Source organism: Lycium barbarum, chromosome 9, assembly GCF_019175385.1.
Source record: "Lycium barbarum isolate Lr01 chromosome 9, ASM1917538v2, whole genome shotgun sequence".
Lineage (NCBI taxonomy): Eukaryota > Viridiplantae > Streptophyta > Magnoliopsida > Solanales > Solanaceae > Lycium > Lycium barbarum.
The window spans coordinates 13,518,087-13,527,244 of record NC_083345.1 but is presented as its reverse complement, the minus strand read 5'-3'; the positions used below and the strand labels follow the sequence as shown (position 1 = coordinate 13,527,244).

The window sequence follows — 9,158 nt, the reverse complement described above, 5'->3', positions numbered from 1 at the left end:
TAAATGAGTAATTTTGGCTGAATTGAGGATTTTCATCCACTTAAGGGTATAAGTGAACACTTCGGCTAACGGAGGGGTATATTTGATCACTTTGGCTAACGGAGGACAAAGTTAGCCAATAAACTAAAGGAGAGGGGTATATTTGATCCTTTTTCCTTAATTTTAATAACAAGAGCTATGAAAACTGATGGCATTCTTGACTATTACGCCAAACCAACAAAATCTTTAATGGATTTTTCATATGGCGGTCGTTGAGATTAACTAGTACCAAATTGATAATTGGTTATATACTTGCTCAGAAGAGTTATGTTCTTTCACGAAAGGGTGTCACTAGAAATGTCGTGACTTTTCATGAAAATACGTGTCTATTAACATACAATTATATGTATTGACATGGATATTAGTGAAAGGCTACCCGTTATTTATTGTTTTATAACTATGACGTTCAATTAATCATTGATAATAATGAATGCCTTGTTAATAAGTTCTTGTTTTCCGTAGAACTTGTGGGGGGAAGTTATCCTTATGACTACCAGAATACTCAATCGAGTGCCTATAGAAAAACACAATTTATTCCATATAAAAAACGAAAAGGAAGAAAACCCAACTTGAATTACTTCAAAGTGTGGGGGTGTTTGGCTAAACTGCAAGTTCCTAAACCTAATAGGGTAAAAATAGGACAAAAAATTGTTGATTGTGTAGACACGTAATTTTTGACCCTCCTCGGAATGTTTCACCTTCTAGTATCTAAATTTTCCTTTAAATATGGTTTGGACATTTTATTTGGTTTTATTTTTTGTTTAGTAGGTCTTATTTGAATATTCGAAAATCACAAAAATAGAGTCACAGTTCAGGATATATGTTTAGTTTCATTTTATTTTTATTAGTACAAAAGAAAAAAAAATGTCCGAAAATGTGTTATCTATTTTTAGTTTAATTTCCAAGTTAAAAGTTTTAATAAATAAATATAGAGTGAGTACATATTTTAATCTTGCTATTTTAATTTAGTAGGAATAATATTTTATGTCCTCATTTGTTAATCATATATTATTTCACGCATAGGAACAGATAAAAGGAAAAGGGGTGGGGACCACTCAATTTTAAATACCTCACCTACACACATATGCCACATGCACCCTTTATGGATATATGTTTTTTTTATCAAAATAACAAAAAAGAACAAAAAATAAATTTGCTTTACATTATAAAATCCATGTGCACTATTCCAAGGCCGATGGACTCAAAAATCTTTTCATCATTTTTCACACCGTACCTACATATTATAAATTGGACAGAACCCTGAAAAGAGAGAGGCCAAGACATTTTTTCAGCGGCAACAATCTTTCTTCATTTTTTTTCTAGACATAATAATCATCCTAGAACACACAACATGAAAGCACCGTAGAACCACCCCAAAACCCCATTAAAATACAGCCAGGAACACCATTATAAAATTACACAAGCTCACCACCATTTTTTACACAACCCAAAACCATCGTCTTTTTCGTTGTTTGTTTGAGCTTGAAAACGTCAAATGGTATGTTCGTGTTTTAAAGGTCTTGGTTCGATTGAATTTTCGGTGAGTTGAGGTCTCGGTTCGTAGCTCCGGTCTTGAAAGCTAAGGTACGGTTAAAGCTCAAAAGGTCCATTTCTAGTCTTTAATTTGCTGTTTCTGTTCTGAATAATTAAATTCGTGTGATTTAGATCCATGCCTTTATCCTAAAATTAGTCTAAAGTCTACATCTTTATGTTTGAGGATGTTGATCAAGCATGCTGGAAGATATTTTTAGTGAATAAAAGTAGTTGTTTGTTTCTTTGTGTGTTAAACGAATAAGAAACTTACATGGGATTGGAATGAGTATATTTAAATGCTTGTATGTTTACACTAGATCTTAGTTTCTCTGAAATTTGGGTCGTGGGTTTGCTGGTTTTTAAGTATCATTTATTAATATGAACATTGTTTATTATTATATTGTTAAATTTGGATAGTTTCATGTTTAAGTTGAAAAACAATGTGCTGTTCCAAATATGCTGAAATGAATTAAAGGGATGTTGGGCTAAAATGGTAATTGGACATGGATTAGGTTCTGATTATTTGATTTTATATGTGTATGGTTTGCTTGCCAATCGTTTTCTAAAAGTAGATCATCAAGTCGCGATCTTTAAATATTTGTAAATTGTCATTGTTTTGGTCATTTCTGTATTGCTAGACGATATCCAGCGTCTAAGTTTCACAAAAAAAAAAAAAAAAAAGAGTGGTTAAACCAATTGTAAGGGAGCGATATGAGTCGCGAATTTATTCAAAATTTGTTGTCAAAAGAGTGAAATAATAATAAGTAATTAATAATAACCAAATAATTATAAGTCTCGGATTTTAGAGACAAATAATTGGCTTTAACGCTAGATGAGCTTTAGGCACGTTTCAAGACGTTTGTTTCGATTAAGAATGCGTCTACGCATCTTATTTCGAGACACTTAAACAACTCAAGGATGCGGTTACGCACCTTGGCCAATCTCGTTTAATAATTAATCTTGTTTCGATTAAGAATGCGGTTACGCATCTTATTTTGAGACGCTTTAAAAGATCCGGAACGCGGTTACGCATCCGGGTTAAGACTAATGAAAGTTCAACAATAAAAGTACGAGCAAATCAAGGCTTGTAACATAATTTATCCAGAAAGTTAGTTTAAGCCAAGTATAAGTCGATAAAGCGACCGTGCTAGAACCACGGGACTCGGGGAATGCCTAACACCTTCTCCCCGGTCAACATAATTCCTTACCCGGTCTTTTGTTTTCGCGGACCATAATAAAAGAGTCATTTCCTTTTGATTAGGGATTCATAAGGTGACTTGGAACACCAAAACTCAATTCCAGGTGGCGACTCTGTAAATAAATAATCCCTATTCAAAACCGTCACTTCAAATGGAAAAACTCAAAAAAAGGGGTGTGACAGATTGTGTTTTCGTAGTATATGCCACTAATGGTAAAGGATATCGGTTTCTAGTTCACAAACCAGAAAATTTCGATAGAATCATAAAATGTTGATTTATTGACATTATTCTATTATGTCAACCCCACGATATATGTCCTTGATGGTATTTACATGGTATGCACTTGGTGGTATTGATATGATAGTTAGTGAAATATTCACATAACTCATTCCGTCTTGGTAAGGACTAGTTGATCGAACTACTAATTTGATGAGGTTGATCATATGTCTTTCAATTTAGGTCAAGTTCATTAATTCGCGAACGGACGTCACTTGAAAGGTTGTGACTTTTCATGATAAAATGTGTCTGTTGAAAGACAACTTTTAGAAAAGACAAGATAGTTCATTGAATGTATAAATTCATTGGTTTATAAATCGAAGAACCAATTGATGATACTGATAAAAATCGACAATAGCTTGAATTTTCACATCGGTGAATGTGGTGTTAATTGGATGTTTGCATAAGTAGACTTATAAGAAGTGGAATGATAGAGAAATATATATAATTTTAAAAGGTTGTGGCCACAACTGATGTCAACCATCCACAAGTATCATGATGTCACTTTAAGTGTAGTCAGCAGTCTGCGATATATCCTATTTTATAAGTTTGTTTTGCATTATAATAAATATCTCGCGGTTATTGAGGGGTATAATGATGCAAATTGAATCACCGAGTAAACTGAAATAAAATCCATAAGTGGATATATTGTTACCATTGGTGGAGGAGCAGTGTCTTGGAAATCGTCCAAACAAACTTGTATCGTCCGCTATACAATGTAGTCTAAGTTCATAGCTTTAGACAGGATCAGTGAAGAAGTTGAATGGCTCCGGAATTTCTTCGAAGATATTCCATTCCGGCCCAAACTGTTGGCACCAATTTGCATACATTGCGATAGCCAAACGACAATATTAGGACGGGGAGGGAGCGTTATGTATAATGGGAAATCTCATCACATACGACGGAGACACAATACCGTTCGACAACTACTCTCTAGTCGAGTTATCAAAATTGACTATGTAAAGTCAAGAGATAACGTGTCGGATCCACTTGCAAAAGGCCTAACTAGAGAGGCAGTTGAAAGATCATCGAGGGGAATGGGTTTAAGGCCTAGGACATGTCATCATGGCGGTAACTCTACCTATTAGACTGGAGATCCCAAGAGCTAGGTTTAAAGAGATCAAACGAAGTTATAAATGACGGCTCAACATTGTCAAATAACTCAACCTATTCTCACGATGAAGACAGTGTTCAGGAACAAGGATAAAACATTAAGGATTTTTAACGAGTTAATAAAAAAAAGCTTAAGCTTTTTAATGGTTTCTAAGTTTTTCAGGTATGACCAAATAGTGTATATACGGGATGACACATTTAGGAATCACCTATGTGAGTGTGAAATGTAAGCCGCTTCAAGGAGAATGTTAGGTAAAGGCCCATGCTCTACGCACTCATGAAACCAGGCGGTGTTCATAGCTGAAACGAACATAACAATGAGAATCAAAGACGGTTAAGGGTTAATTGTGTGACGTATGGTTGTCTATGTATACACCAAAGCTCGACGGTGCAGAAATATCAAATTTACCGATTGACTGAGTATATCTAACATATGTTCACTATGAAAAGTTCAAAGGGAAACCTACTTATCCAGATGCAATTAATCTTTACATGCAAATCACACACTTGTTCGTGCATTTCTTTATCATAGAGTCATTCCCATTCATGTGGGGGATTGTTAGGTATATGGTGTGAATGGGAAATAAAAGTTTTTTTTTCCTTTTTCTGAAAGACAATTTTTTGCCGAAAAGGCACACGCCTTTTCAGATAAGACACACCTATTGCTCTAGTTGTTCATGCTTAGGAAGTGAAATTGATCCATATTGACTAGTTCATATGCCAAGTGTGTGATTGTTTGTTGAATAATTCTTGTGCTCACTTTATCATCTAGGACTTGCCCGGTTAGTCTTTCAATGCTAATTTTGGCTATATTGGTTGGAGAGATGACTTTGGGCTATCTTTGTGATTTTTGAAAAATCCTCTTTAGCCTTTATAGCCTACCATTGCATAAATATTATCACGAGTAACCCCATTTGAGCTTATGACCTTTTCTTTGATTGCCACAGTACAAGCCTTTACCCTTTTTGATGAAATTCTCTCCTTTGAACCTTTCCCTCCTTGAACATTAAAATTGTGAATATGAGGCCAAAAGCCTAAGTTGGGAGTGTTAGTGTTGCTTGAGAAGTGGTGAAGAATTGTATTGGGGTTTTGTGAATAAATGCCTAATGAAAAAGTCAAAAGAAATGAAGAAAATTTGAAAATACAAAAAGGTTGCAAACTTTTTGTGCAAAAAAATGTATCTTTTTGAAAAAACAATAGAAATCAAGAAAATGGTTGCACAAAAAGAAGTTGGAATAATTGGGGAAACTAGTATACAAAGGAAGGAGCGATAAGTTGAAATGAAGAGGAAAGTGAACAAAGGTTGAAATTAAAAAAAAAATGAAAATGTGTTGTGTAGTGTTCAAGGAGGGCGTAGTCACTTGTATGCAAAATATTTATCCTACCCTTCCTTAAGCCTACATTTCAATCTTGAAAAGTCCTTATGTATCTCCAACCGAATGTTCTTGAGTTAGTGATGAATGAAAATAAGGGCAAGCCTATGGTATGATACTTGTTAGTACTTGAACTTCTTTGTTGAGTGTGAGTGATTTTGTACTTATGTCCCTTGTGTTGTTGTTGTTGTGTATATAATGATTTTGAGACTTTCTTTCTTGTGAGGGCATATGGATTATGAAAGATTGGTGATGTTGACAAATTCCAAATTGAGTCAAGTGAGCATATCTAGTAAGCTAGTAGTTTTGAGTCACTTCTTGAGACTTGGTTGTTGTTACTTTATTGTTTTGAATATCCATTGCATTATTGAAATTGTATTTTGAAACGAGGGGGTTATTTGGTTGAAGTTTCACATGCTTGTAGTCTAATTATTGTACCAACCAAAGTCATGCGTTTTGTGCTTAATTGAAGAATGTGATTTGAAAATGATAGTGATACTACCCTAAGCTTGAATTGATGGATCCCCATTGAGTTTGTGATTTGATTTGCTTGAGGACAAGCAAAGACTTTAAGTTGGGGGTGTTGATAAGTGGTGATTTTACCACTTATTTTAGTCACTTTGCTTTGGATTTTGTGCTCTTAACCTATAATATGAGGATATTCTTGGTGTGTATTGCTATTATTTCAGGTGCATTGACTCATGAAGAGAATTGGGATCAAACCAAGTGAAAACGAGCCAAAAAGGAGCTAAAACGAAGAAAAAAAAATTCTAGCAGAAATACCCTTCGCGAACGCGAAGGTTGACCGCGTTCACGATGGTCAACTGGTCAAGTGACCTTCGCGTTAGTGCGAACGCGAAGAAGACTTTTTGGGCAGGACTGGGCAGTTTTGGAAATTCACGTTTTTGTTATCCCAAACCACATAAAACTCGACCAAACCTCTTGGAAACATATCTTTGGTAGAAAACACAAGTTCTGGAGGCTAGGGTTCCTACACCACACTTTGAGGTTGAAGATTTGAAGATTGGGTTAAGAACTTTCTTAAACTTCTCTCCATTTCTTTGATTCCTTACTTTGTAATGAATATCTAAGTGTGTAGTATTTATTTTCTTCACTTGAATCTTGTTTATGGAAATATTCTATGATTAAAGTGTTGGATGAAACTCCTGTTTTGCTTATGTATTGAACGATTTTTATTGCTAATAAAGTGAGTTAATGTTGTTTTAATTAATCTTGCTCTTTAATGTTTCTTGAGGGATTAGCTAACCCTATGACCCGCCTATTTACTTCGATTTGAGCTCGAAAGAGATAAATTGAGGCTGGAAAAGATTAATTAACAAGAATTTGGGGCTTTAAACCTCATCTAATAACTTGAGCTAGGAATAGGAAGGTTACTTGAGATTATATTGATTGTGCTTGATATCACACTCTAAGCCTTCGAAAAGCTTAGTGTGAAATTCATTGATTTGATCAAAAGACTTTCAATGAGATCTTACAAATCATTATCTAATTAACGTAAACTCGCTCTTAGTTGTAAAATCGTGAAATACATTTGATCGTTACTTGAGCATAGTTTCCTTTGTTTCCATGCTTGTGGCCATTGATCATTTTACTTGCTTTCTAGATTAGTTTTATCTTTGTTAGTTGTTAAACCAAAAAATCAATCTTGAAAAAGTGTATGGCTTAACGTAGAAAGTGATAATTCCTTACTTGTTTAAATCGCCTTTATATTGTTCCCTGTGAATTCGACCCCGACTCATAGTTGGATAAATTATATTGCAACGACCGTGTACACTTTCTCTTTGAGGAGTGGATTTGGATGTTATCATGCCGTTATTGCGATTCATCTATTCTTTCCTGATTGTTTGGCCTTATTTATGTGATCTGAAAGGTCTGGAAAGGTGTAGGATCGAGGAAATGGAATCATGGACAAAATGATGGAATTTTTGTCCAATTTGAATCTCCGGCTTCAATGCGGAGGTTGTGGTTTATCCCTTGCTCAACTAAGAAAAGCAAAACCTTATGCAGGTCTGTTCCCTTTATCTTAGCCAAAGCACAAGCACACAGAAAACCAGAAAAAAATGGATGTCACCGCCACAGGCATGCATGCGCGTGTCCACCTTATTCTATTTTAATAAAATGCATTACAAGTGCTATTATTGTTTTCATGGATAAAACAGATAGCGTATAAGATTTTGTGACTTCAATACGTGTCTTAAGCATACCAACTTATCAAATAAAGGATAATAGCTTAATGAGTCATATTGTCATGTACATCAAGTGTGGGCTAAATCTCTTGACGCATAAGGGATTATACAAAACAAACGAGTAATTCAAACTGAATGTGCATTTCTGGATTTCCTTTAGCCAGTGAAGCCAGTGAACATTTCTTTTTAACTCGGGGAACCATCCTTCTGAACTTTTCCATATTTCTTTCGCCACAAGTGATACTGTGAGTGTAAGGTGTGGTGGCTGAGGATTTTAATTTCATGAATGAGTTGAGAAGTTCATGCTTTTGAAGATATTAAATCTTTTGCTGCAATTCTTCTGTGTAAGAAGCTTCTACTTTTAGTCCTTTATATGGTAAACGGGTCCTGTACTGGTTTTCATACTTGACTCTGTTAATAGGGACTTGTTAAATGTAGTATCCTAGGATTAAGAGAAACTTTGGGAAAATATGTCTTAAGTGACGCCAACTTCTTTCAATGAACAAATTAACAGATGATATCTTTTTGATGATGAGATCTTTTTGCATAATGGTGCTTGTTAAGCAAACATAGCTGATTGTATATAATTTAGTACACATGTTTAATTTTCCAAGGAATGATTCACAAGTATGCAAATTCAATTTGAGGCATTGGTTCGTTCTTCACTCCTGACCTCCATCTTCAACTTTCAGGGATCCAGTGCCTTTGGATATTAGCGCACATGAAATTCTTCCTCGTGTATTCAAGCAAGTATAGTTAAGATAATTGCAGTTCCGTATCTTGGGTCAGCTCTTTGGAGGATCAAGTCGGGGAGAAAATGGGCCTATTATCTATGAGTAAAAGCAAGGACGGTACATTACATCTTTGCTTTGGTCCAATTTAATTTCCTTGCACTGGGGTCCGGAGTTATCTTATATTAGCGAGGGTTATCTGAGCTGTCAAGATATCAAAATCTTTTGAAGTTTTCTTATACTCTGTTTCAATTTGTTTGAACCTATTTCCTTTTTAGTCCGTGCCAAAATAAATGACATCTTTCCTAATTTGGAAACAAATTCACTTTATGAATGATTTACAGCCACACAAATTTTCAAGGCTTATTTTGAACCACATGTTTCAAAAGTCTTCTCTCTTTCTTAAATGTCGTGCCCAGTCAAATAGGTTCATATAAATTGAAACGGAGGAAGTAGTAGATTAGAATTTCCTATGTTGCGTGGTTCGTGTATTTTCATTTCACTTTCACTATGCTGTTGGCTGTTTGATGCGGGCAGTGAGTTTTGATTGATGCTCTTAAAACTTAAAAGTCATTTTTTCAATCGTTTTGGAAATGGGACAGTTGTAAATTTGCCTGATGCCATTGTTACCTGAATTTGGTTTCTGTCTCTCTGAAAGTACATTAGATCAGTTTTTCACAATGTTCA

At 34.9% G+C, this 9,158-nt stretch overlaps 1 long non-coding RNA gene across 1 annotated transcript; it reads left to right on the top strand.

Moving 5' to 3' along the window:
* Nucleotides 1-1,266: 1,266 nt before the first annotated feature.
* Nucleotides 1,267-9,158, top strand: LOC132610731 (uncharacterized). Its single transcript, XR_009571277.1, has 4 exons — nucleotides 1,267-1,623; nucleotides 6,223-6,561; nucleotides 7,425-7,561; nucleotides 8,433-9,158. It is a non-coding gene; the product is annotated as an uncharacterized LOC132610731 (long non-coding RNA).